At 39.0% G+C, this 26,557-nt stretch overlaps 1 protein-coding gene and 1 long non-coding RNA gene across 9 annotated transcripts in view; one reads left to right on the top strand and one right to left on the bottom strand.

Annotated features, from left to right (window-relative positions):
- Nucleotides 1–26,557, bottom strand: part of NOL4 (nucleolar protein 4) — a 203,208-nt gene that overhangs the window by 103,842 nt on the left and 72,809 nt on the right. The window contains exon 1 of one of the 6 annotated variants that reach the window (XM_061448568.1): nt 8,599–8,756. The exons of the other annotated variants lie outside the window; for them this stretch is intronic. The gene's annotated coding sequence lies outside the window, so the exon portion shown is untranslated. Of the gene's footprint in view, nt 1–8,598; nt 8,757–26,557 lie in introns of those variants that run through there. 6 annotated transcript variants of the gene reach the window in all.
- Nucleotides 13,375–26,557, top strand: part of LOC133266878 (uncharacterized) — a 57,094-nt gene continuing 43,911 nt past the window's right edge. For 2 of the 3 annotated variants that reach the window (XR_009742551.1, XR_009742550.1), the window contains exons 1-2: nt 13,375–13,606; nt 16,114–16,187. This is a non-coding gene — a long non-coding RNA (uncharacterized LOC133266878). The remainder of the gene's footprint in view (nt 13,607–16,113; nt 16,188–26,557) is intronic. The other variant, XR_009742552.1, reaches the window with a different exon arrangement.

Below are 26,557 nucleotides of genomic sequence, written 5' to 3'. Positions count from 1 at the left end.
GTAAGGGAATGTCTCCTTCATAGGCTGACCACCCAAGGAGGGGAAAAAAGAATGTGTAATTGCTAAACACTTCCATTCTATACCTCCCAAAGTATAGAGGTGATGACCACACTGGGAAGGCAAGCCAGATCAGTTTCATGGTCAGTAAGTCTATTGTATTAAAAGTCATTACCATAAAGTACAGTGAAATAAGAGCCTTAGCCCAGGCCTCCCAGCTGATAAACATTAAAACAGCAAATACCGGCTGTAAGGAAGGTACGACATGCTGAAACTCTGAGATCAAGAGCAACAACTTTGAGAGCCAAAAATTCAGCATTGTGACGAGTGACTATTAATCCGAAACAATAAATGCTTATCACAAATACGATTAGACACACTCTGGTCAGATATGTCATTATCTCAACCCTTTGTGACCCATGTTGGGTGCCACATAGAACTGTCATGGTCTAAGCCCAGCTGGCAACCCAGAACCACGCAGCCGCTCCCTCACTCCCCCCCTCCCCCCTCCTGGAGCGATGGGGAGGAGAATCGAAAGAATGTAACTCCTACGGGTTGAGATAAGAGCAGTCCAGTAACTAAGGTATAACACAAACCACTACTGCTACCACCAATAATGATAATGATAAGCAAAATAACAAGGGAAGAGAATACAACCGCTCACCACCCACCGACTGATACCCAGCCTGACCCGAGAGTGATCTAGCCCTTCCGGGTAACTGCCCCCAGTCTATATACTGGGCATGACGTGCTGTGGTATGGAATACCCCTTTGCTTAGCTTGGGTCAGGTGCCCCATCTCTGCTTCTTCCCAGCTTCCTCTCCTCCCTGGCAAAGCATGAGACTCAGAAAGTCCTTGGTCAGAGTAAACGTTACTGAGCAACAACTAAAAATATCAGTGTTATCAGCGCTGTTCCCAGGCTGAAAGTCAAAAACACAGCACTGCACTAAGGAGAAAAATGACTGCTACTGCTGAACCCGGGACAAACTGTAATACATACTTGGCCTCCTTATAATATGGGACTGGCTGAGAATGAATCATAGAATCACTGAATGGTTTGGGTTGCAAGAGGCCTTAAAGATCATCCAGTTCCAATATCCCTGCCAGAGGCGGGGACACCTTCCACTAGGCCAGGTTACTCAAAGCCCCATCCAACCTGGCCTTGAACACCTCCAGGGATGGAGCAGCCACAGCTTCTCTGGGCTACCTGTGCCAGTAACTCACCGCCCTCATAGTAAAGAATTTCTTCATAATGTTTAATCTAAACCTCCCCTCTTTCAATTAAAGCCATTCCCTCTTGCCCTATCCCTACATACCCTTGCAAAAAGTTCCTCTCCAGATTTATTGTAGGCCTCTTTTTAGGTATTGGAAGACCTATGAGGTATCCCCTGAGCCTTCCCTTCTCCAGGCTGAACAAGCCTAACCTGAAGGGCACCACAAAACCAACTGCTGAGCTGGTCCAACAGTGCCGGGTGTGGAAAGCAACAGGCTCCTCCTAGTAAACAGAGCATCCTGCCCACAGATGACAATGTCTGTTGCATAGCTAGCTGGGCTGGAAGCGGGAGCCTAGAGCACAGAAATGCTTGGTGTCATTTTAATTAACAAAGTGAAGGACAATTATATTGCAAAATCTGCCACATAATTTGTTTTCCCTTTAAAATCTGTTAATAAGATTATCTGGCCTACAATACACTTTGTATTTTGAAGGGATAGTCATTGCATAGCTACTTTAATCTAATGGAAATGCACATTAGAAACAGCTGTACAACAAACAGCTATATGGCAAAACTTTTCCCAAGCTTCCAGAGAAGTTAGAGCATAAACAATGCAAAAACCAATGAACAAATAAGGCAAACACTTCCTGATAGCCTTTCTCCTGCTTAAATAAACTGTAAATGTCTATCAAAACAACAGAATGCTGGGAAGTTCTTTCAAATCCCAGATAACTGCTTTGCATTTCCTATCATCATCTTCAGGAACTGATCACCTCCCTTCCTAAATAAGAAATATGCACCCATTCTGAAGGAAATGTATTTGCCAGAAGCTTAGAGTAAAATTTTTAAAAGCAGAACCTGGATCTGAAAATGGATTTGAGAATAGAATAAGCGCATTACTTCCGGGTGGAAAGTTGTTACCACTGGATCAAGCAGAAAAGTTACACATGCTGCAAAGGGAAATACATGGTACCCATCTTGATCACGAATAGAATGTTATTAATAATAACTATTACAATTCTGGTGGTCTGTTATCTTTTATGTCCAGTGTAAAAGCAAACAATAATACCAATACCCCACAGCATGAAATGCCTAGTGTGTCCTTTTTCACGAACACCATGAGATTTTTCCATTTTTGCAAATGCAAATAGCTGCCATCAGAAGAAATGATACAAACAAAGCAACAACAACAACAAAATAACCTAAGTGAAAGCTGGAAATGGTAAACACACTGCAATCAAATCTATAAATTTCTTTTCAAACACAAATTTGGGTTGGAAAGTTTGCCACTGATGGCACCTAACGATGTGCAAGGTATGACAGCTTTGGAGACTGTTCCTTATTCTGCATATAGGATTCAGAAGCTTCAAAGCTAGACACTGAATTGGTCAAAAAAATTACAAAACAGTCTGGAGAAAGCATAATTTTACTACTCCTGATTGAGTGTGACAGGATCTATCATGGAACAGAATCATGGAATCAACCAGACTGGAAAAGACCTTTAGGATCATTAATTCTAACCATTACTCCCGGACTGCCAAGTCCTCCGCTAAACCATGTCACTAAGGGCCTCATCTATACACAGAAAAATATTGACACAAACTGACTTAAAGAAATTTCAGCTGTCTAAACAAAGAAATGATTACTATCTTTGATTCTTTGAACAAAAACATTTTCCAAGACTCAAAGGACAGTCTTTCTAAAAGAAAAACCCTCTATTTATTACCTTGTGTCAAGTATAGCATCTCCAATAGAGAAGCATTTAGAAGGCAGGCTAAGGAAATTGCCTTCCTCTTTAGAAAAGTTTGTGATACCTCAAAGATACTCTTGGCATTCCCCTTTATGCAAACACATAAATACAGTTTTTCAAGTTCCTGATCCCGTCTCCCCAGTGTTAACTGAAGTCCCAGAACAGTGGGATACAGTCAGTGCCTCTCCTGTCGTATATACATTATCAGCAGAGCAAAGAGAAAACCACACATAAATGGAGACAGAGCAGTTACTAATGATGCAGAAAATACCTAAATTTAAGTCACTGTGCTACCTGATTCAGATCAGAGGTTTGAACCTGCCTCGCTTAACCCTAGGAAAAATGTCCTCAGGTGAACTCGAGAAGCCTTTGAAGATTAAAACTTTGTCAGAACAGCTTTAACTTCAACATTATCTTTTTCTGTTGAAGAACACCTGAGACAGCTCTGATTTGAAATAAATGGCGAAAACCACCTGACAAACATGGTGAAAATCACTGGTGTGGAGGCCCTTTTATGTAGATGTCATCACCCAATTCGCAAGCAGTCTGTTTTCCCAAAATGCTTTTCTTTATAACTTCAGCATTAAAACCTGCAGTTTCTGGAGTTTTCTACACTACAAGCCCCTGCCAAGCTCCACAGGGCAGCTGCTGCCACATGAAATTAAGACAAAGTACAGGGAGCAGAGGTGGAGCTTTTCTATCGGAAGAGGATTTATGCTGACAGTACATTTGCAGACAGTAAAAGGACTGGGACTGTCAATGCTATTTCTACATTGTGTGGTAACCACAATATGAGCCATTAAAAACAATCTTCAGTACTTTATGTAGTAGCGAAGAACAGAATGGGAGAACATCAGTGAATATCATGGCATTCTTACCCTTGGATTTGAGTATCCAAAACATAGTTTTGATCAGGTCCCATTTTGTTTGCTACTGGCTGAAAGCATTCACAAATCACAGATGTAATCAGGATTGGCACTGTTGTTGCCATTAACCCATACATACAGTGGTTGTCTTCTCCTCAGCATGCTTCAGACAATAATTTCAACCAACAATTTATTAATATAGAGAAATGACAAACTCAAAATGACTGATTATCCACCTAAAGACAGACTGTTAAAGCAGTCCACACCAGAATACAGTAACTAACCTATTGTGAAGACAAATTTGCAATGAGAAATTAAGATTCATTACATGTGAAAAGATTTATCACTAAAATCTTGCACTCACATTCATTCTCACATGCCCTGCAAAACTCCAGGTGGACTCTTCTGGCAACAGAACAGAAACTCCGGATTCCCATTGCATAACTTTCTACTACAGTTACAATTTTGATATTATTGATATTATTAACATTTGATATTTTGATATTTGGAATCCAAAATAAACTTCAGCATTGCCCTAGAGGATGCATGTTCGGCTCTCTCATGTTCCTTGTAGCCACTTGTTGACATGGCATCACAAAAGATCTTGGAGAAGATTAAAAAATTCAGTTTGTTATGGCTAACAGCATAGAAAAATAGAGCTGCAACAAACAGCACAGAAAAATGGAGCTGCAACAAGAATAATCACACTCCTTTTGGAATTAAGGCAGTCAGCCAGATAGCACGTAGCATTTGAACTGCCATGAGAAACAGAGAACTTGCCCAGGAAATCTTGGTCTCTCTCCCTTTGTATTTGGCCCTACTAAAAATTAACATTGCTGGTTTGCTCTTCAGCTAATATAAAGAATTTATTACACAGAAAGCCACAAAGCTAGCAGCACAGCACTGAGAAAGCACTTTTAATTAACTGCTACAACGCTGGCCAGAAGAACATTATACACAGGGCTGATCTACCTTTGGATGCATATGATCTTAATCTCACTGGAGGCAAAAAGATCTGCTGTGTGCAGCCTGGGAAATAATTTAGTCCATTAAATTCATGCAATTTACATACAATCAGTGGCTTCAGAGTTTTATTTTTGAAGAGAAAAGGAAGATAAAGGAGGTTTAAAATCATCAAAATAGTTCTGTGTGGCTGGCTGTTACTGTTTCCAATTAGCGCAAACTGACAAGTCTAAGATATTTTTTAAATCCTTGCAGATTTGTTTAAACAAAATAAAAAGACAAATATTAATCAAAATATTTGAGCTTATGTTTGAAGAAAAACAAAATCTCAGCAGATTTAAACTTCCTTTTTCATCTGAAGATACACTTTTTTCATTGAGGGCCACTTCTGCTACCTTCAAATTGGCCATTTATAGTCTCTTTGGAAACATGACATACACACATACATTTTAAAGGAATTAAAGAGGCAGAGATGCCTCAGGGAACAAAATGCCTTGCCACCAAGAAAAAATAATCATCACTATTACTGTTTTGTTACTAAAATGTGAAGGATAAATCTCTGATATGGAGAGACACATACATTGTATGTAACATAAATTTTTGATTTCTGTTATTAATTTAATAAGAATACCACCAGCAAGCTCCTTGCTGGGACAGAATCGAGTTTATGATTTTACCATACTTGTGAATGTTCAAAGACAGCCAGGTTCTGTGAGGTGGAGCGTACCACCCAGGAAGTGCTGAACATCTCACCTGTTTTTCCTTGAATGAGTGTCTCAATGAAAGAGAGACAAATTGTTAGTCATGAATTTCTAATGGAGGTTGTAGGCAGAAGCTGTTCTGTACAAGTCGGGGGGGGGGGGAGGGGGGGGTGTATTTTTGCAACAGGGAAAAAAGTTCCAAGAAAAGACACACTAGTGATAATATTTTTCTGATCGGTGTCATAATTCAAAACCTTGATCTGGTGAATCAGTATATACATTAAATCATCCTACTTCTATGCATTAAAAAGATACATCAGAAAACATTATGTTACCCAGTTCAACACCTCACTAGCAGAAAGCCTGAACACAGTGGCACAGGGAGAAGGCTGTTCAGGAAGAAGGCAATACCTGTAGGAAGCAGGGATGCTGGGCAGAAACGGAATGAAGAGAAATGCCTGGGCACAGCAGTGACCCACTGCTGTGGGGAAGCCAACAGTTTTCACCTCAGGAGCTTGCCATAGAGAAAGAGAAGCCCTGGCAGAACGTGCTACACCTATTAGTTTTAAGAGCTTAGGAACTCCGACTTTTTTGTATGCAGCAAGTAAAGTCACCTCTGCTTTTCAGTTTTTGGTAGCTCAAGGAAAATAATTTTAATTAATTGAAATAGAGCTTATACAGGAACTCCCTCTAGTCTCAAGGTCTGGACTTTGAAGCATAAGCAGTCTCTACCGGTTGTATTCACCCATGGCATGGGGGTTAGAACTAGATGATCTTAAGGCCCTTTCCAACCTCAACCATTACATGCTTCTATGATTCTGTGTGTAATACAGTCCCACTGCTAAAAGGAGTGTTCACATGCTTTTCTCAAGAGAGAGCATAACACAGGTTATAGGTTTGGGTGCATGCTTTAAACCTCACTTCAGTCAGTCCCATCTACAGGTGGTGCTTAAAGCTATCTAGAAGTGCAGATAAGGAATCCAAGTCCCTTTGTGAAAATGCAGTCCTAAGAAAACTTGGACCAACTTCCTAAAATCACACATTTTGCAGGAGACAAAATAAATTGAGACAGTGTTTGACCAGACAACATTATTCCACACACAAGTTACATGGTGGAAAAAAAAAAAAAGGAAATGAATCTTGACTCTTAGATTAAAAAAAAGTAAAATCCAACTTCTTGGTTATTGAATTTAATAAAAGGACACACAAGGTAGAAAAGGTGTGCAATTAACCATCTAGATTTTTTTAAAAGGTGTAAAGAGCCACATTAAATGGTGTCCCTCAAAAACACAACCTCATAGAGGTGGTGAAAAAATACAATGAAACCTGTGACAAATGTTTCCTTTCTGTTGTTTTATGGTAGCAGGGACTTTTTAATCAGTAATTTAATTGGATGGATAACAAAGAATATTTTTTTTAGTACTCTTTCTAGTGAAAAGCATTTATCTGATGAATTTTCTCTTACTCTGTTCCCCTCTTTGCTTAGCACTTGTGTGGATTGCTTGTCACCCATATGTCTACCACAGATTCAAGGGCCACCCTAAGTAATGACTTAAAGCTTCCGAATCTTTCGTGCTTAGTACTATAGTCCTCCATATAATAGATGTACACTGGCTACTGAGTATTTTAACTAGAAAGAAGAAAGACATTATCTTTGATTATCAACACTTACTATTTGGCAAACCAGCCAAAAAAAAAGGGAAGTTTTCAGGGAAGACTGCTCATACAGTAACCAATCTGGAGCTTATGTGTCACTCTTTCTGAGCTGCCCTGGGAGGAAGGATAAAAAGACAGCTGCCCTTCCACTACCTATTACATGGACCTAGGTCTCTGCAAAAGCAACGCAGTGCTCTTTCATTATATCAGTCAAGATGCTTTCCCTTTTTACTCTACAGACAAACACAGACAAACGACAGATGCTGTTTCTTTAAGCAAACTGAGTGTGTTTATTAGGATTTTGCAACAATAGACATTATAGATAGGAGAAAAATACTTATCCTTCAAGGTGAAAACAGGGCTTTAACTTCCTCGGTGTTATATTACCATGAAGCACTAAAGGGCCTCACTAAAACAAAGACCCTATTCATCTGCATATGTATATGCATGCATGCACTGCAGAAACACACAAGCACACGTACATTTTATAAAGTAAACACATATATGCATAATAGATCTGAGTTAGCAAATACTTCTATATATTAAACAACCATTAAATAATTATAAAGTTATTTTTTTCACTAAAAACTCAACAGAAAAAGCATGCATACTAAAAATGTAAAAATACATAGACTGAACATACAAACTCTGCTGGGGAAAAAAATAAGTTTAGGAAAAGCTGACAGTAATAAAAAGCAGACAGTTAAAATCTTACTGCAAAGAATCTAGTTTAAACCTGGGAGTCTTGAGCATCTATACACAGGACCATATCAAAGAAAGCCAGAGCATTAAAATAACATTAAAATAACCAGAAATGGAACAGCCAGAATACCCTCTGTTTAACTCTACCAGCAAGAAAACAAACACACATTTCACACGCTGCATCATGTCACACACCACCTTAATTTAGCTATCTTAAGCTGAGTTGTCCTCAAATAAAAGCTTGTATTATGACTATACCTTTAAAAATCTCATGTTTTCTCTGTTTGTGTTTTAATATGAAGAAAAAACAAGGTTGAATCAGGAGTTTTAAATTTTCATGCTTAATTTGATAGTTCAGCACTTTTGCAGTTGAGTTTGCAGCACACACAGACCGGTTTCCTCACGCTTTCCCGCTTATTTTTCAGCACACAGGAATTCTTAAGAATGCTGCACAGTGCATACACAATTTGTAAGGCATGCCCATCGTCACTTGTTCAGCTTTATGCACCAAATGAGACATGCTTCAGGTTTCTAGGTGCACATCTCACGATGACGTTTAAAATTTTATCACCTAGTTTCCAGGGAACTGAGGCTTTGAATCTATATTTGAAATACCACCTGAATGGGTGAAACATATTGGTATTCCACACACAGCCTCCTGCTGTCATTCCACTGTTGGCATGGGACAGTCTTCACCAAGACTTAGAAAACCTCATTCGATATTCCTCTCTGGAGGATCTGACACTTACTGTGAATTCTGCTCTTCAACTTAAATACCAGTGTCTGTGGCAGGCCAATTCTATCATTGCAGATACAGCATCCCTCAGGCGAGGTCCAACCTTTCTCTTGCAGTGCACCCAGGGATTAGCTTGACTTCCCCTAAATTCTCTCCAGTGCACAGTACGAGCTAATCTTTCCTGTAGGAAGCAGGAGATGGGGTTGCCATGACAACAGAGCACATTCTAGCAGTGGGACCACTGAGATGAGCTGAAAAGACGACAGTGAAACATGCACTCAGCCTTCCTCCAGGGCTATGGGCTTCTTCCTCCAGGATTTAATTCCCCTGCAAGTTTACTGACAGGCTAGGAGGTTGATTAGCTCTGTATTTTGCTAGGGGGAGATTACTAGTTAAGAATATGGTTGAAAAATCATAGCATTATTTAATGAAAATGCCATTCCTGCTTATGTTGAATTGCTGATTTTATAGGCAGTGTGGCTGCTTTTAAAGCACTTCTTGTTCATACACATTAGTCCTACACTTAGTCCATGCTACCATCTCACTGTAATAAAGAAAGCAAGCTACAAGCCAAGTCCCGCACTTCAGCTTTGTTTTTCCAGCATATTAGGCATGTGGTCTTTCTTTAATGTTTTTACACTCATACACATACATGCACACAAAGAGCACAGTACGTCTGTGTTTGAAGCTCAAAGGTTTCTGCTAGTGGGGGAGGGGATACCGAGAAAAGCAAATCACAGCAGCCACGTGTCTTACATAAACGACAAAACAGCCACAATAAGCTTTGGGAGCTCTGTTCATCAGGCAAAAGAAAATTGAGTGATCCACACTGTAAATACCAGCTATTTAGTGCCCCAAAATAGTGCCTGGATCCTATCCTTTAAACACTTTTATTTCTCGATGACAATAATAGCTTTTATAGTTCCTGCATTTCAATTATTTACACATTTTTAATTGTTCAGGCAAATTTTCAGGCAAAGGGTTTTTCTTTGTGTTTTAATATCTCTTATAAAACCACACAACATATTATTGTGCTAAATTCCTGGAGGCTGGAGCCTGACTGTGTCTTCTCCTGTTATTTCAGACACAAGTGTGTCCCAGTGAGCTTTCAGATTAAAGGAGCAGCAACTGAGAATGTAAGGCTATTCTCTAATCATGTTTTAACTGTCTGTTTGCATAGAACAGACTCCTTCTTCCTTTGTGCCTTTGCTCTTGAGCATGTAATGTGTGTGGCTGCACACAGGACACTCCATCAGCAGGTAAGATACACCAGTCTCCTCAGTACCTGTAATGGCTTCACCTATCTGAATACTAAAAGATGCAGATGAGTCAAATCTACACTGTCTAAACCCACTTCTCTCTCTGGAAATTTTAATAGAAAAGAACCTCCCTAATGCTCTCTGACACATGAAAGAGAAAGAGCCCAGAGGCTGTATGTAGCCAGAACTCCTATGTGTACGGGGAGTCAGGGGGATGGGCAAAACAGTGTGCAGCTCTGTAACAGCTTTCCCTATGAAGCAAGTTACAGGACAGCTGGCAGTTAGTACTGAGACTAACTTAGTCTCAGTAAACCTGAGAGCCTTGTAAGGCTGAAGATAAAGCTTTGGTTGGAGAGGGAAGATGCCTTCTCAGAGAGGCACCTTGCTGCCTGCAATTGATAAGGAAATTGTTGGGAACTCTGGGGGAACGGGGACATGAGGAAGCCCAGGTCAGGATCTCCAAACTATCATCAAATTACTGGTTTTTTTCCCTGGTATTACACTAATTGCATTTACAGTGAGAAGCCCACAGACAAAACCCAATCACACAAGTTCTTTTCTATGCCTAGGCAACATTGCACTTCTGTAACCTCGAAAAGCAGCTCAGCTGTTGCACAACCCATTCAGTTTTACCTTAATTTGGATCTTAGCATGTGTTGGGAATATACATGAACAAAACAGTATCCCTCAGAATCTGCTGGCTCTGACTTGTCCCACAGATGCTGCACACAGTAAAGCACCTGTATTTGCTATCATCTAATTAGTGTTAGGTTTTTCTTTTTTCTTCTCCACTTTTCCACTCATGTTCTATGCAACTGGAGAAATGCCAAATCATGTAAGCGACATATGGTTTTGCTTTTGAAAACATCCTGCCAGAACCCCCAAATACTGGAAAAATCTTTGGCTAAATAATTTTCAGCTCAAGACTCAATATTTTACACCTTGAATTCCACTGGGAACACTGATATTTGTAGGCATGCAAATTGTTTTTTGAGGAAAAGGGGCATATAATCAGCTGTTGAATGATGGTACAGATTTTTCCTGTCATATGCTGCCTCCTCACAATGTGAAAAGAACAGTTAACAGCAAGATGAATGCTGTGAAAATAGCTAAACAACATTTATGGTTAATGAAAGTGAAGTTCTGTTTCTTTTTTTTGTTGTTTCACAAACTATGACTCTAGAAATCAGTAAATATTGGCCTTAGAAAGGCAAACATTTATTTCTTAATGTGAAAAACTTCCATTTAATAATAAACACCAAATCTAGTGTTTCTGGAAATTCAGTCTTTCGACCAAGAGCAAGTACTATGTTCCTTTAGTTGTTGGATAGGGAATGGACTCCCCTGCCAGCACCCTGAACAAGTAGCACCCTATTACATATGCATACATATTATGTATAGCCCTGGGTATACTCAGGGAAAGGCAGCTGTTTCAGTGAACATAGGTGAAGCTTGCCAGAACAAGGAACAAGCTAAAATGAAAGGTGATCACATGTATTTAAGCCATCTACTCTAATTAAGGAACAATATGTATATGTAATACACTAGGAGCAAAGAAGCATGCTTCTAAGGCTCAAGTAGTGCGACCAGCTCTAGCTGTTTAGCAAAACCAAGCAGCTCCCACTGCTCTCATTAGCTTGCTCTATCTTTTTCAAAGGTAGATTCTACCTTTATCAAGGTTGGAGTCTGAATTTTGCCCTTCATTTACCCTCTTGCTTGGGAGAGAAATGAGAAGTGAATACACAAGAGCCACTTTTCCTCTCAACGGGACACCCACAGTTTAAAGACAACACGTAGGAGCTCAGAAGACACATCCTGTCCTATGTTTCTGCATGAATTCACGAATGAGAAGTCTGAGGATTTCACGTTAAAAATAAAGAGGAAAAAAGAGAGGAAAATAAAACTATGCATTGGTCCAACATGAAAAGTTGACATGAGAAAGTGAAGGTTTCTGTTCTGATTGCATGTCTCTTTCTTTATTATGCTTAACTGTGAAATCTCCACTGAATTCTCATTTTTATTATATAGTTTCTGTACATAGCTGTTCACAGATACCTTTGAAATCTGTGGATGAAAGGAAATACCAATCTCCTTTTTAAGAACTATTCATTTGAGATTAAACAGTGCTAAATGCTGAGCCCTGAACAAAAGGTTTAAGCACGTGTAAGTCTTGCTTGAAGCAGAGCAACAGTGCCCAGTATTTTACAGGATCAAACCTGTCATTTGGGGTTTTTAAACCCCTAATTCCCTATCCTTGCCTTTCTCTTTTTAAATATATCTTTGTAACTCAGATCCTGCTTTTGTCAGATGAATTCCATACGCAAAACACTAACTGACCTTCAGTCCTAGTGCAGTGATAAATCAAGAAGCCTACACCAGTGCAAGATGTACCACTACCTTCTGAGAGCGAACACTCAGTTTTCATATTCTAAGTACAGAACTAATGGCTCATAGCTACTAATCAGAATACACTTAAATATGTAAATGAGAAAGAAAAGTTTTGGGTTTGCATTTCAAGAGTGTAAAAAAACCTGTTCTTACACACAATCTTGTTTTATTTTTGGAAATGTAAGATATAACTAAGCATTTTCCTGCTGTAATTTTATCCATTGGATCATTCAGGTATTTCTGGTACCTCTTAGATTGTTTTCTGTAGCTGTGATTCCTCTCAATTCACTTACTTTATTCAAGACTTACAAACAGGAGTAAGTATTAGCGGAATCAGTGTTCAGGAATTTTGAATCAAATTATTTGTCAAGTAATGACATTTCAGGAGATATGATTTTTTTTAATAGCAAAATTATAAAAATGACTGTGATTTCATTCTAATAGCCAATGTAATTTATACAGAACAAATAAAACAGCCTGTCTTGTAAAATTGTAAAAAATTTAGTTTTCTTAAGCAAATGCTTCGCATTTTGGGAATGTGATACCAAATCTAGAAAAGTGCTCATTGAAGGGATAAGCCACCCCATTGTGACATATGGGCAACATTAAACAACATGAAACTACATTATTTGTACACTGAAATTATAAATGCAAGATGAGGTTAGATGTTCTCAGTAAGATGTTCTTTTTTTCAGATCTTTAAGATTACTTTATCAGATTGGGAGTGGTAGAAAAGCACAGCAAAGATAAAAATACTTTTTCAAATGTCTGTTGTTCATACATCTTCCAAAAAATGAACTTCATAACTTTCTTAAACAGGCAACGGGGTGGGAATGACTAACCTCCAAAGGTCACTTCCAAATTCAACTACACTGAGAATTACACAGGCTCCTTTGTGACAGTAGTCTCTGGTGAGTGAGACCAACAAGGAAAGATTATACCGTACTTACAGACATTCTCATTCAAAAAAGAGGATATATAGAAAACAACGATGACTTTGAAATATATATTGTTATTTCCAGCAGAAGCCCTGACCACTTGCCTGGTTTCAGCTGGGATAGAGTTAATTTTCTTCCTAGTAGCTGGCACACTGCCATGTTTTCGACTTTAGTCTGAGAACAATCCTGATAACACCAATGTTTTCAGTTGTTGCTAAGTAATGCTTGCCCTGATCAAGGACTTTTCAGTCTCTCATTCTCTGCCAGTGAGGAGGGCACAAGAAGCTGGGAGGAAGCAGAGACAGGACACCTGATCTAAACTAGTCAAAGGGGTATTCCATACCACAGCACATCATGCCCCGTATAGAAACTGGGGGGAACTATGCAGAAGGCCCACATCACTGCTCAGGTTGGGCTGGGTATCGATCAGCAGGTGGTGTGCAATTGTACCGTGCATCACTTGTGTTTGTTATTTTTCCTTTCCCTTTTTAGTTTTACATTCTCTCCCCTTGTTATTTCCCTTATCTTTATTATTATTATTGGTGGCAGTAGCAGTAGTTTTTCATTATACTTTAGTTATTGGGCTGTTCTTATCTCAACCCATGGGATTTACATTCTTTATATTCTCCCCCCCATCTTGCCCGGGGAGAGGAGGCGAGCAAACGGCTGTGTGGTGCTGAGTTACCAGCTGGGCTTAAATCACGATACCACTCTCCTGCAAGAGGGCAAGAATAGATATATTCTCCTGACCCTGACACCATGTTACAGCTACAGGCAACAGCAACAGGCAGGAGAACAGAGTGAGCATGTTTCCCTGGCCTGCCCTCCCACCATCCAGCTCTTTTCAGGTCAGACATCTTGAAAACCAGACCTTGCATATCTTGTCTATACTGTCATCAGCCTTGTGGACCACACTAGGAAGTAGTTTCTGGCCTTTGGACCAACAACAGCAGACTGACTTCTGTCCACGTTGCTTAGGACAGAAGTAGCTTTGTTCACACTTCGTAACACTTAACCATCTCATCTGCATGGCAACCCCAAATAAACCAATTGATGAGAGAGACATAGCACAATTCTCCATAGCAGTGAATGTAGAAGCACAACAATGACATTGCATCGAGATTTCCAAGAACTTGGAGGGAACTTGGTTGTCTTGTTTCTGTAAGAAGCCTGAATGTGAACTGCATAGATATGGGGGGTATGATCTGGGGACCAGACCTGGGTCTGAAAAATGCAAAAAGCCAATAAATAGCTTAAAGACTCATTCTTGCCTTTTAAAGTCCTTGAAGGATTTCCCCTCCATTATTTTTTGTAATATTTTTTAACCTATAATAAGCATTTGGCATCTACCACATCCTTTGTGATGCACAAAAAATATCTTTTACTTATTCTGATCATAACCTGTGTTAATTCCATCTGATGACCCATATATTCTGTATTATGAGAGACAACAAATAATTTGTCCTTCTCCATGCCATCCATGACTTCACAAGTATCAGTCATGTCCTCTTAAATCATCCTTTTTTCCAGGTTAAAGAGTCATAGTCAATGTAGCTTCTTCTCTCATTGACACATTTTCATATGTTTGATTTTCCTTATCACCTTTCCTGCACCTTTTCTTTAATACAATTTTTGGAAAAGGGAGGACAGAATGACACTGTAGGTACATAAATTTACACAGGGATGTGACAGAAATATAAGAATTGCTATGCTGGGTCAGAGAAAGTCCATTTAGCCTAATATCCTGGTTTCGACGGTGGTGAAAAGGGGGATGCTACTGTTCACTGGTTTGTTGTCTATTTATTTCCTGGTGGATCCAGTATTAACATCTGTATTAAGCTCTGAAGCATCCTCCTTCAATCTGTAACCTCCTCAAGGTTTGTGTGCCAAAAACCTTGTCCACTTTTTCCAACTACCCTAGCTGTTTTAACATCTATGTACAAATCCAGTTAAACCCAATCTTTAGCACTACTTCTACCAATCCATAACACTGTGTTTTCCAGCTGCTGGTCTAACATCTACGTACAAATCCTGTTTAACCCGTATCTTCAGTGCTACTTCAAAAACGTATTAACTCTCCGTCTGTTTGTAAACTGTTAATGAGCTCTGAGCTGATGTTTTCATAGATCTATTTACTATCCCTCTAAGGTCCTTTTCCAGGGTGGTAACAGCCATTCACAACCTTCGTAGACTGCATATAAATTGAGGATTGCCTTTCTTCATTAATTTCACTTTAAATTCACCACAGCTGTATTTCTTCTGCCATTTTATCATCCAGTACCATGAGATTCTTCTGTAACTCTTTACAATCAGGATTTGTTTTGTGAACTTGAGTAACCTAGTCTTGTCAATGACACGTCACCTTGCTCTCCAGCCTTTTTCTGGACTATTTATGAACATTTTGAACAGTAAGAGCCCTACTGCAAACTCATTTAGACTCCACTGGTGACCTCTCTCCACTGAGAGAACTAAACATTTATTCATATTCTCCATTTCTGATTTTTCAACCACTTAGATACTACAAAGCCTTTAGGAAGGGCTTTGTTAAAAGCCTTTAGGAAGACCCAGGTGGATTACATTTTCATCCCCTTTGCCGAGGGCTACCTTCCTTTACAACACGTTTGCACTGAAGCAAGCAGGCTGAAATGGCCGAGCACAGACCTTGGAGAGAGCTGACAATTAAACTGAGTGACTGTATGGGCGTTCCAGTGCTCAGGCTTGCAGACCCTGACCCTTTTCTGAACAGCACATAGATGTACCCAACACCAGGCACAAGTTCAGTGACTAACAGTTTTGACTCAACAGGTTTGAGCTCCTGACTCTTCCTCGGTATGTTGTATTTCTATATTGTGTTGTTGGTTATGTTTCTATACAGAAATCCTGTTCTTCAGGGCAGTTTCTATGGATGTGACCAGTGAAGACCTCTGTTTTTTCCATTTGCAGTTCCCTGGATACCAGCTGCAATATTACAAGATAAACATTTGCTGTCCTCCATTTCAATGCAAGATGTTTTGAAGGTCAGATCATTTTTAGCTACCTGAATATAAGTGTGAGCATTAAACTATACATTCCCAATCAGGAAATTCAAGGCACAGGCACTTAAAATATTTAAATTAAATATGATCTGGGTACTATCACAAAAAGGTTTCATTTAGCACCATGTAAATTTGGACAAATTAAAATGTTCCGGAATGTAAAACATATTCACAATCTGAGATAATAGAGCTCATTTCCACATCTATGTTTTCCAAGCTCAGTGCTATTCCTGTTATATAGTGTTAAATTATATTTATTTCCTTTCAGTATCTGTTACTTCTCGTATTTACATTAGCTATTAAAGCAGCTAATTGATATCTGTTTATTCATGTGAATTTTGCTCTGCAACCTTGTGTCTTTATGCATAAGCTATCCAAATGAGGCAGGCTAGCATCAGCCTGGGCTTGTCAGACAGGAAAAAAAACTTCATAAAATTGACCAGTGTGTTTATGGATTTATTCTCTTAGTGTTCATAATTTTGGTCAGAAAGCAGCATTGTTTGGCCATATTATTCAGTCTAGCTTTTTTAGCTGATTTTAAAAATCCAGGAAATCCAAGCGCTTATTGTTCAAACACTGAAGAAATTCAAATACTACCTTTAGTTAAGAAAAGAAAACCTAATCTAAATAAGCTGTATTGAAGAAATTTCTGCTTCGTTGCTGATATTTATGGTATTACAGGGTATTGATTAATTTTAAGGATTACCAGTAAATGCGCTAGGGCTTACTTGTGCTGTCTCGCTCCTCTGTGCATGTTTCCCACCTGCTTATTTCCTATCCGGGAGCAGAAATAGCTCTACTAGAACAGGTCTTCTAAATGCATAAATTCTTTCCCCTTACCTCAAAGAAAAAACCAAAACCAAAACCAAAACCAAAACGAAACCAACATAATGCAATTGCAATAGATATTATCAGTATGATAAATGCTTTTTATACTGCTCATGGTTTCAAATGAAATTACTTTTATAAGCTGCATCAAATTTCCTTCCTATTACACCAAATCATGTCACTACGGTACTTTAGATGACCTACTGTGTATTTCTGTGCTTGAATGCGTTTAAGTCTGGTTTTAATGTAACAGGAAGTCTGATTTTCCCTGATACAATATTTGGTCTTTTTAGAATTTTCAACTTCTTTTCCCATATATATCAATTTATGTCAGTGTTGAGGAGAAAGATACTGATATTAAAAAAAGCTGGCAAGAGCATGCAATAACACATAATGAGATGACTGAAAGTTCTGTAAACAAGCAGCTTTGAAAGACCAAAATGCCTGTTTCCAAATCATGCCAGGCAGGAAGTTCTAGTTAATGCTCCCTGAATAGCTTCATGAATTCAGAGCAGGAGAAAATATTTTAAGTAATTTCTATGTTAAAGATCTCAGTAAATAACAAAGTTTCATAAACCATATTGGCTGATGATATTTCTCCAGGAGCTGACATGAGATACACACAGAGAAATCAAGATGAGGGAACAAGAAAAGTGATAGCATGCTAATGGTGCAGCAAAGTGACAAAAATCTCAGCTATTTATCTTTTAAAATCTAAGGATGAATATTTGGTGTAAGACCAAGAGTACCAAAATCAAAAATGAAACAGTTCATGTTCTTTTTCTTTGCATAACTATAAAAAGAATCAAGAAAGATATGTTAGCCAGCTCTGGCTTGACAAAGCATCATAATCAAGGAACATACAACACGGGAAAAGATTTGAATACTCAAATTTTCATTCTGGTTCAGTATACATAAGTATATTTCTAAGAAATTTCCTCATATTAACCCATAGCTGCTTGAACAAAAGCTGAAGAGGAGAACAAGGTGGAGCTAAAGAAAGTGCAAGCTGTAACACAGATGCTTTTCAAACAGACAGACAGGTAGATCTGAGATGTTTAAGCATAGCTGATCTGTACCTGAATACCTACATGAGTTCTTTGTTTTGCTGCAAGGTGCATCTCTGAAGATTTGTATGAGACATTACAGCAATAGCATGTCAAAAGGACATGAGGAAGAGTATGAAGAAAACTTTTCTTCCTCTCATTGTTTCTGCCTACCTCTAAAGTTCTGTTAAGTTTCATCAGTCGGTATACAAAGAAAAATTCTTTGGCCCTGGTAGGAGCAACAGCTAAACTCAGTTTCCAGAAGGGAAGTATGAAACTGTCATTTAAATTATCTTACATTATCGCCAGAAGAGATGCCAGTTGAAGAAAATATTCCAAGGACACCTACCCTGCAGTAAATCATTTATGCACTGCAGATAAGAAAAACAAATAAACAAAAGGCTGCTTACTCCATCTGCTAGCTAATTCTCAGAGATAGACATTATAGTTGAGGAACATCTAATAGAGACTGAATGGAGATAGCACCATAAAACTGATATAAGAGGATTCACTGTAGGAGGGCAGGGGGGAAGGGGTATCACATCCACAGGGTATTCTAATGTTCGAAGCAGAGCATTCTCCATGCGTATAGAGAGAGAGCAGAAAAATCTACCATGTCAAGACAGTGATTGATATCTTTTTCCCCTCTTCTGCTTTGAGAAAAACAAACATCTCATCAGTGAATTTGTGAAAATCAAACTCCCATGTGTCACATAAAAGGAAGGAGTAGCACTATCTGAAATGCGCTTCTAGGGACTGCCTACACTAAGACATCAAATAAAAAAAATAAATGGTCTAAGTCTCAGCCTAAGTGAAAATGCCCCTATTGCTTCTTCCCAGTGATGGTGCACAATTGGTCTGCAGTACACTACAAGATTAAGCACCACTTTTGTAATAAGCAGAAGTCGGATGGCAAAATCCATTTAAAATGCAGGAATTACTGCAGTGATTTCAGCAATCTTTGGGTATGGTACATCTTGCAACATCGATGCTTGAACTGGCAACAGTTTGCTCCCCACAAAAAGTACAAAGACACGCTTTCAACTGTATTCTCTAGTCACAACAACACAAACAAGTTCTGTGTATGTGATCTCCAAATACCTTGATTAACTTTGCTTACTGAAAATCTAATCCATTGCTCACTGATGTCATGAAGGTTTGCATTAGGGTCCAAGCGCTTCAGACAGAGTGGGGCAATGAATTGACTTTCACTGTAAAGAATAGATGGGCTGGGATTTACAAACTGCATTAGGATGTTTGGACAAACAACATCAAAAGCCTAAACACACAGTGACAAAACCATTTGAGGGTCCCATGGTGCAAAACTAATTTCAGCAAGAAGTGCATGGTCAGGACTAGGGCTGGAATTCCAGTCAGACACAGCAACTCATGTAGGCCCCACATAATTATTCTTTTCTCCAGTGGGTGACTTTAACGATACTGTGACATTCCAATTTAAGAAATTAAAAATACACAGAGTTATACTGAATGCATGATGGGGGTCCTAGCCAAATCCTGAGGAATTCAATTGCCACTTCTATTCTAATCACATGGCTGGTGCCTCTAAATCAGAAATGCTAGGAAGTCTAATGTCCCTTATGAAAGACAAAATTGGTGAGGCTACCATTAATGGCTAGTCTTGGTACCAGCTTAGCCCCATCCATGCAGTGTATCCACGAGATATGTGGGCTATTATTGTTAGTTCCCACCTACCCATCACTTCTGAAACTGCCACTTGTAAACACGATTCAGGAAGACTGATCCCCACCAACACTCAGATTACATAAAGGCTTTGATTACACTGAAATGAGAATGGTAACATTTTCCCCCCTACATCTCTGGCTTAAAGATTTTCATTGAAAGAATAAAGTCCCTTTTATTTTGTTTTTTATTTTTGTTCACATTCCCTGACACCAAATCACTAAAAGGTCATGAATGTACAGAGAATCACTTTCTAGAGCCAGAGTCCGGGGGTACTGGTTCCCTGGAGAGAAGGACAGATGTGCGCTTCTGGTTTGTTCTTGCACAGCTGGTACACTGGTTTGACGTTGCCAGCAGGCATGTCTTGCAGGGCTGCCTGTAACACCTTGGTGTCCACTGAGCTCTGCCTCCAAGGCACGTCAGAATGTGTCACACTTTCCACAGATCAGGGACATGAGGGTGGCACAAGCAGCCAAGCTGGTGGGTCCAGCTGCAGCACAGAGCAACCATTAAGGAGCACACCTAAGCACCCAAGCATGTGTTTGGAGGAGGCAGGCACATGCAGCTCAAGCAGCGATTCCCTCACAGTTAACTTTTTCTTGTAAAGAACACAATCAGAGTCAGGCTTTTGTTTTAAAGAGATTCTTCTTGCCATCTGAGAAAGGTTAAGGAAAAGAAAGCGAGAGCAGAGTACAAGAAAGGAAGTAAAGAGAGAGAAAAGGACAGAAGAGCCAAGAACTTGCCTATTCTTTGTTCTCAAGTAGTTTTTTCTTTGGTTGGTTAGTTTGTTTTTTTTATTACTTCTGCTTAATGTACATACACATGTAAGTGCTTTAGCACTTATATGCCTTGGCTTGTATCAGGTCACCATTATGCCAGGCATTGTACCCATACATAGTAATAAATCCCTGGCCTAAAAGCTTACTGCTTAATCAAGCAAGACAGAATTTGGATTTAAATGGATTTAAAGCAGTATTATCACCTCCACTCTCCAGACAGGAAAAAAGACAAAGGGAAATCAATAGACTTGACCAGGGCAAAGGTAACTAGGAAAGAAACACAAACTCACTGAGTCCCAGCCCTGCAGCCCCCACCCATGGGGCCCCCATGACCACAGCAGAGCTTGCACACTGGTTGCTTCAACAGGGGCTAGTTTTTGCTGACTAGCCATTATCTTCTACCTTTCTGAAAAGATTATTTTTTTAGAGGTACTTCATTTTTGCCTAACCTATTCATTTCTTAATAACATATTGTCCTTAAAAAAAAGAGTTGAACATTGTCAGCAGTAAAAAACTCTAAAAGGCTTCAGGATGGTTGAATTAAGCATGATTCTACAAAGTGATCAGATAGATACTTCTCAGTGAAGAATTCTGCTTCACCTGATGGCAAAATTAGGCAACTGGGGGAGGTAAGACAGAGATTCAGGTTACAGTCAGCCTTTATGTTGGTTCATGGTAATTGGTACACTACAGATGAAAATCAAACAGCAGTCCTACAATACAGCATGGAACTGAACACTGCCTTTTCTCCCTGTTTTGCTACAGATTGCCTTTTTATGCTCTGTCAGGTGAAGGGAATTCCCTGTCTTCATCTGCAGAACTTTGCTTGCTTGGTACTATTAAGTATATACCACCAAGTGTTTGACATACAGATGTGATGCCAGGAAATCTAAAACCAAGCACAAATAATCACAGTGGATCACACAAAGATTCATCTTGCCAAGTATCCCAGTTCTAAGCATATGTATAGCAAAAAACCATAGAAACAGTAAAATATGATCATCTTTTTCCTAGTGCATCCTCACAGCATCCAGCAATCAATACTTTGTGATCTCCTCTGAGTAAAGATTTTTAAAAACTGTACTGAATAGCCATCAGTTGATCTATGCTTCAGGGCTGTGTTCACTCCAGTTCTGGACTGTTCAGTTTTTTCAGTTTCTGCAACATTCTGTGACAATACCACGCTTTAATGATGCCTGGTGTACAAAAAATGGCTTTTGATTCCTATGATCTCGCTGACCAATCAAGTGTCCCATTTTCTACACTGTGAGAAACAGTATAGAATAATACCATGTTTACCACTATATACTGCTTACAACTGTACAGACCCATGCCATATCCCTCTCTCAGACTTCTTTGCTTTTCCAAACTGAAGAGTCCAATTGTATTTAGTATCTCTTCATTCCACATTACTTTCTATTCTAGTCTTTCTTCATTGTGTCTTCTCTAAGCCTAGAGCATATTGTGCCAATATTTGCTTCATAACATAAGTTTTCAAGGTGCAATAATGAAATAAAGTTCAAGGAAGCACACAGAGCATAACATGATAATGAGTTCACATTCTGCACGTAAATTTTCTTCTAGTGTTTGAACAGAGCTTGAAGAAACAGCACAGATTTTTAGCTAACATTTCTCCATAAGTGTACAAATATGAGACCAATTTATGTATAAAAGATTTATGAACTGTAGATTGAGAAGTTCAAATCTGCTACTCTTCCATACCAAGATATCAAACACAAGTGGCTTCTATGAAGATTCTTCTACAGAAGAACATACAAGCTGTTTGTAAAGCTCACACCAATGGATCTGATGTGCTGGAGTCACTACAGACTTTTAGGATAAACATATATCGTTCCAGCAAAGAAATCCTGCACAGGAATACAGCAGCACACCTTAAACTTTTCCTTCCCCTGTTTAGCATCACCTCTAAGAAATATCAGAGAACACATTACAGATGACCTCAGCTTTTTTTTAATAGTAAATAAGGAGAACAGAAGTCCCTAAGAAAGCTTAGTCCCAAACAGCATGAAATATATATATTTGAAATTACACATAGAAACTGGTAGAAAGCCAATGTTGTTCAGTCAGTAAAAAATAAAGCATCAAAAAGGGGATGCATCTTAACTGTGTCTCCATGTTATAGATGGTGCAGTGGAGGCTTTCGATTTTCACAGTATGAAAAGATACTGGCAGTCATACAGTGGTTACTATTCTAGAAGATCCCCCGGAGACAGTATTTATTTAGGCAGAAAACTCTTTCTGAGGATAGCCTCATGGGAGAATCAGTACATCTCTTCCTGAGCTTCCCAAGGGAACAGCAGTCAGACAACCTCACTTCAGCAACCTTCAGCACAACACAAACATAATACAGGACATTCACGCAGGACAAGCAGACAGCTACTGTCAGTGTCTCATTAGGCTGTCATGGGAAGTAAAGGCTTCAGACACAGGGATATTAATATTCCATCCACTGAATCCATGGTATATATAAAAGCCATCTTCTCCTTGCACATATTTATATTACTCAATACCAGAGCAAAACCTTTTCCAAGGCTTTCTTTCACCCAACTCACAGCACACAAACCCAGGTCCTGTCTCTAAGCTAAGGCCTGAGGCCATTCTATTTAAAGACACCCTAGCTATTTAAGTAAAATACATATTATGTCAATTCAGTTAAAAAAAAAACAAACAGTACCACAGATGGCTTTCGCCAGCATTGTGTCCATATCCAATTCACTGAGTCTCTGGTAGTTAATTAACTCATTTAATAGGAACACAGCAGCTAAATATATTGCCAAGGTTTCTGATCTCACACATAAAGTGAAAACACCTCCAGAAACTTACTTACTCGTAAGTTTCACTTTCATGATATCAAAGTCTCCCGAGTTAGAAGCCCAAAATTCTCAAAATGATTAGAGCAATCAAACATATACATAGGTATAGATATATCCTGAAATCTGCATTTTGTTTAGCAAAATGGTGTTTTGCATTTCATTTAGGTATTTCTTTGGGTCTTGCCTAAATAAGCATTTCTGCTTACAGCTCCCCTAAAAATCAACTACATTTTCTGGAGAACTGAAACATAAAATGAAAAAAAAGTCTTTTCTGTTTCTAAGGGTGCTTTCATTGTGAATCCAGTCAAATCTGTCGGCTGTATCTGCGAGATTGAGAAAGGGTTGGGAATCTTGCAGTGAACAATATTCCTCTCATTTACTCCTAATGCCTGAATTGTGTTTCTGGCTGAGGTCCCAGCCTGAGACAGTGGTGAGCATAGCGAGTGCTAATAAACTGTCATTTCAGTTCTCATCCTCTCCTTGGAGGCAAAGGAAGGCAGAGAATGGCAATTTGCCACATTCTACCCAAGGAAAAAAGGAAGTAAGGTGTCTTTTCCTAGTCCAGATATTCCTTTTCCCCTCAAACGTACCACTTGCAGAAATAAAAATAAAAAAGCTGTGAAGGGGTTTACATGCTACTGACATAGATAAAGTGAATAAGGGTCTGAGGAGGTGAATCACCAGTTCTGGGGCAAGGATAACTAGGAATTCAAACAGCTGGAAAAAATGCCATGCTGGCTCCACCTCTTCTGCCATGTAATTTCATTTAAACACTATATTTTAGAGCTAAAAAGAAAAATGTTTTCATTAGTTTTGCTACACTGAGATTCTGTAAGTAATGCCCCATTAACCTCACATAACTTACATCTGCTTTTACTTAAACATGAAAAAAAAAATAGGCCATGCTCATGATATATATCTTTTCTGTCCCTCACAGTAATCATTTTCAGCATTCACTCCTCTCAACTATGGGATGTTCAGGAGGAAAGCCAGACTGTCCCAATATTTTGCCTGTTGCCCAGTGCTGTACAGAAACAACTCCAGGTTGTACAGAAGCTACAGTCCTAGAAAGTTGGTATGAGGGACCAGAACAATTTCTGGGGACTAGTAAGAGAGAGATGATGATGATAATGATGATAACGCTAATAAACATAACAATCTATAGCTTTTTGCAATCAAGTCTTTCAACACTGGATGAAAACAGATATAGTAATTCTTCATTCAGAGCTGAGATATGAGGTGGTGAATGGATGCTAATGAATAGGATAGACAAATGTCTGGAGAATGCACCCTCTGTCCTCACTTTTCCCAGCAACTCTGGCTATATGTGTTTTGCTTTATCCAGCTTCACTGGCAAGACTTCTTTGGAGCCCTGACAGCAACTTAGAGTTACTCTTCCCCTGAAACCCCTGGGAGGGCATAGAAGCTCCACCACCTGCTCTTCATGAAGGGAAATCCCTGTTGGGATGCTGGACCCAGACCAGTGCAGGGAGATGTGATTACACACTCCCTTCACCACCTTGACTGAATCTTCCCTTTTGCCTTTCGCACAAAGGACCAGAGTGATTCTCCGACCGTTCAGTGAAGAAAGCAAGGATATTCTTAAAAAAGCTAATTTCACAGGTCTTTTTTTTTTTTTTTTTAGCAAAAGCATTGCCTTCTTCATGTGGTATTTCCTCTTTAAAGTGAAGGAGAGAAATGAAATATTTCCATAAGTGGGAACTATCTTGGGCATGACTTACATACTCAGTGGCCATTTATACAGGGGTTTACCAAATCCCTTAAGTGTAGTGATTTAGCCTGAGTTGTTCTACTATTATAATAATGATTTCTCCTCTTATTAAAGATGTGTACTCATACCAAGCACTCTGACCAGTAAGAGGCATGTCTGGATACCTTTATAAATATTAAGGTTGGCAGATGTGGCCATGAGAATTTTTTCTGTTATAATACACAGCTTGAAAAAAGACAGATCTTATAGATTTTCCATTTCTTTAGCTGCTGGTCATCAGCTACGAAGTTCATACACACAACTAACTGAAGTCACCACACTATGACAGCCCTCATCCTTCAGTGAGTGGAGAAAACTACTCACGAGGTAACAACTAGTGCTAGGCTAAGAACAGGGGGAGTACAGCAGTCACAACACAGTCAGTACACAGACGATATTTCATTACGGACCCAACATGATACACAATACACAATCTTTATTTCCACTGAGATTCATCCCAGTTCAACTAAGCACCTACTTCAGCTAAGTACGCATCAGGAAAGTTTGGTAAGTGTGCTGAAATGTGTCTCGTTTATATCCTTAGCACAGCAGCTGATTTCAGCTACACCTTCTTTCAAAAAAAAGAAGAAAAAAGGTATCCCCACTTGTCATACACCAAATAGGATGCACCACCAGATGAAGTATGAGAGGTCTGATACTTCCTGCGAGACCCACAGGCTACTGTTTCATGACTTGTTAAGCCACTACAAAGAGGATGTAAAAACATTTTTTCCAAGCAGGAACAGATAAAGCCATGTTTAACCCTAACCATCAGCTAGGTCTCAAATGGATCTTCTCATGCCCCAGCCTAATTCTCTACAAACTCTAGGTAAGGAACCCATGAATCACAGAGCAACTGTGACTACTTATTGTGTTTGGTGGGTTTGTTTTATGTTTGTTTTGACTGAGAAGCAGTATTTGTCACCTGACTGCAGAGAAGTCTCTGGAAAAAGTAATGTAACATGTCCCCTTTTGTCCAAACAAATACATTCCTTTTTTTTGTGACCAACAACTAGGCCTACAGGGAATACAGTAATCTAATTCCAACTTGTTCTTAAAAATTTAAAAACCACCATACTAAGGTCATTTAAAAGAGGGTTTGAAGATTGTTTTATATTTTGAGATATAAAAATTATCCTCAAGGGCAGATGGAATTCAATAATGCCATAAAAGCCATTAATTGTAGAACAATTTCATTAAAGCACTGTTTGCTGCAAGGTTAACCACTAAGACGCATATTTTATCCATTGAATTACATTATAATATACTTACTTGGTGAATATAGTTTGCAATCTTTTAAATCACTTTTCTTTCAGCTGTGAGTTTTATATTGCAACTCTTCGCTACTTCAGTCAAATAGTACTTAATTAAAAACAACACTAAGAGGTTAAAA

Source organism: Pezoporus flaviventris, unplaced genomic scaffold (genome assembly GCF_033815535.1).
Source record: "Pezoporus flaviventris isolate CSIRO_AGI_PZ_B2104156 unplaced genomic scaffold, CSIRO_AGI_Pfla_v1 ptg000007l, whole genome shotgun sequence".
NCBI classification, from domain to species: domain Eukaryota; kingdom Metazoa; phylum Chordata; class Aves; order Psittaciformes; family Psittacidae; genus Pezoporus; species Pezoporus flaviventris.
The sequence above is the reverse complement of the archived record's forward strand: the minus strand, read 5'-3'. Positions and strand labels throughout refer to the sequence as shown.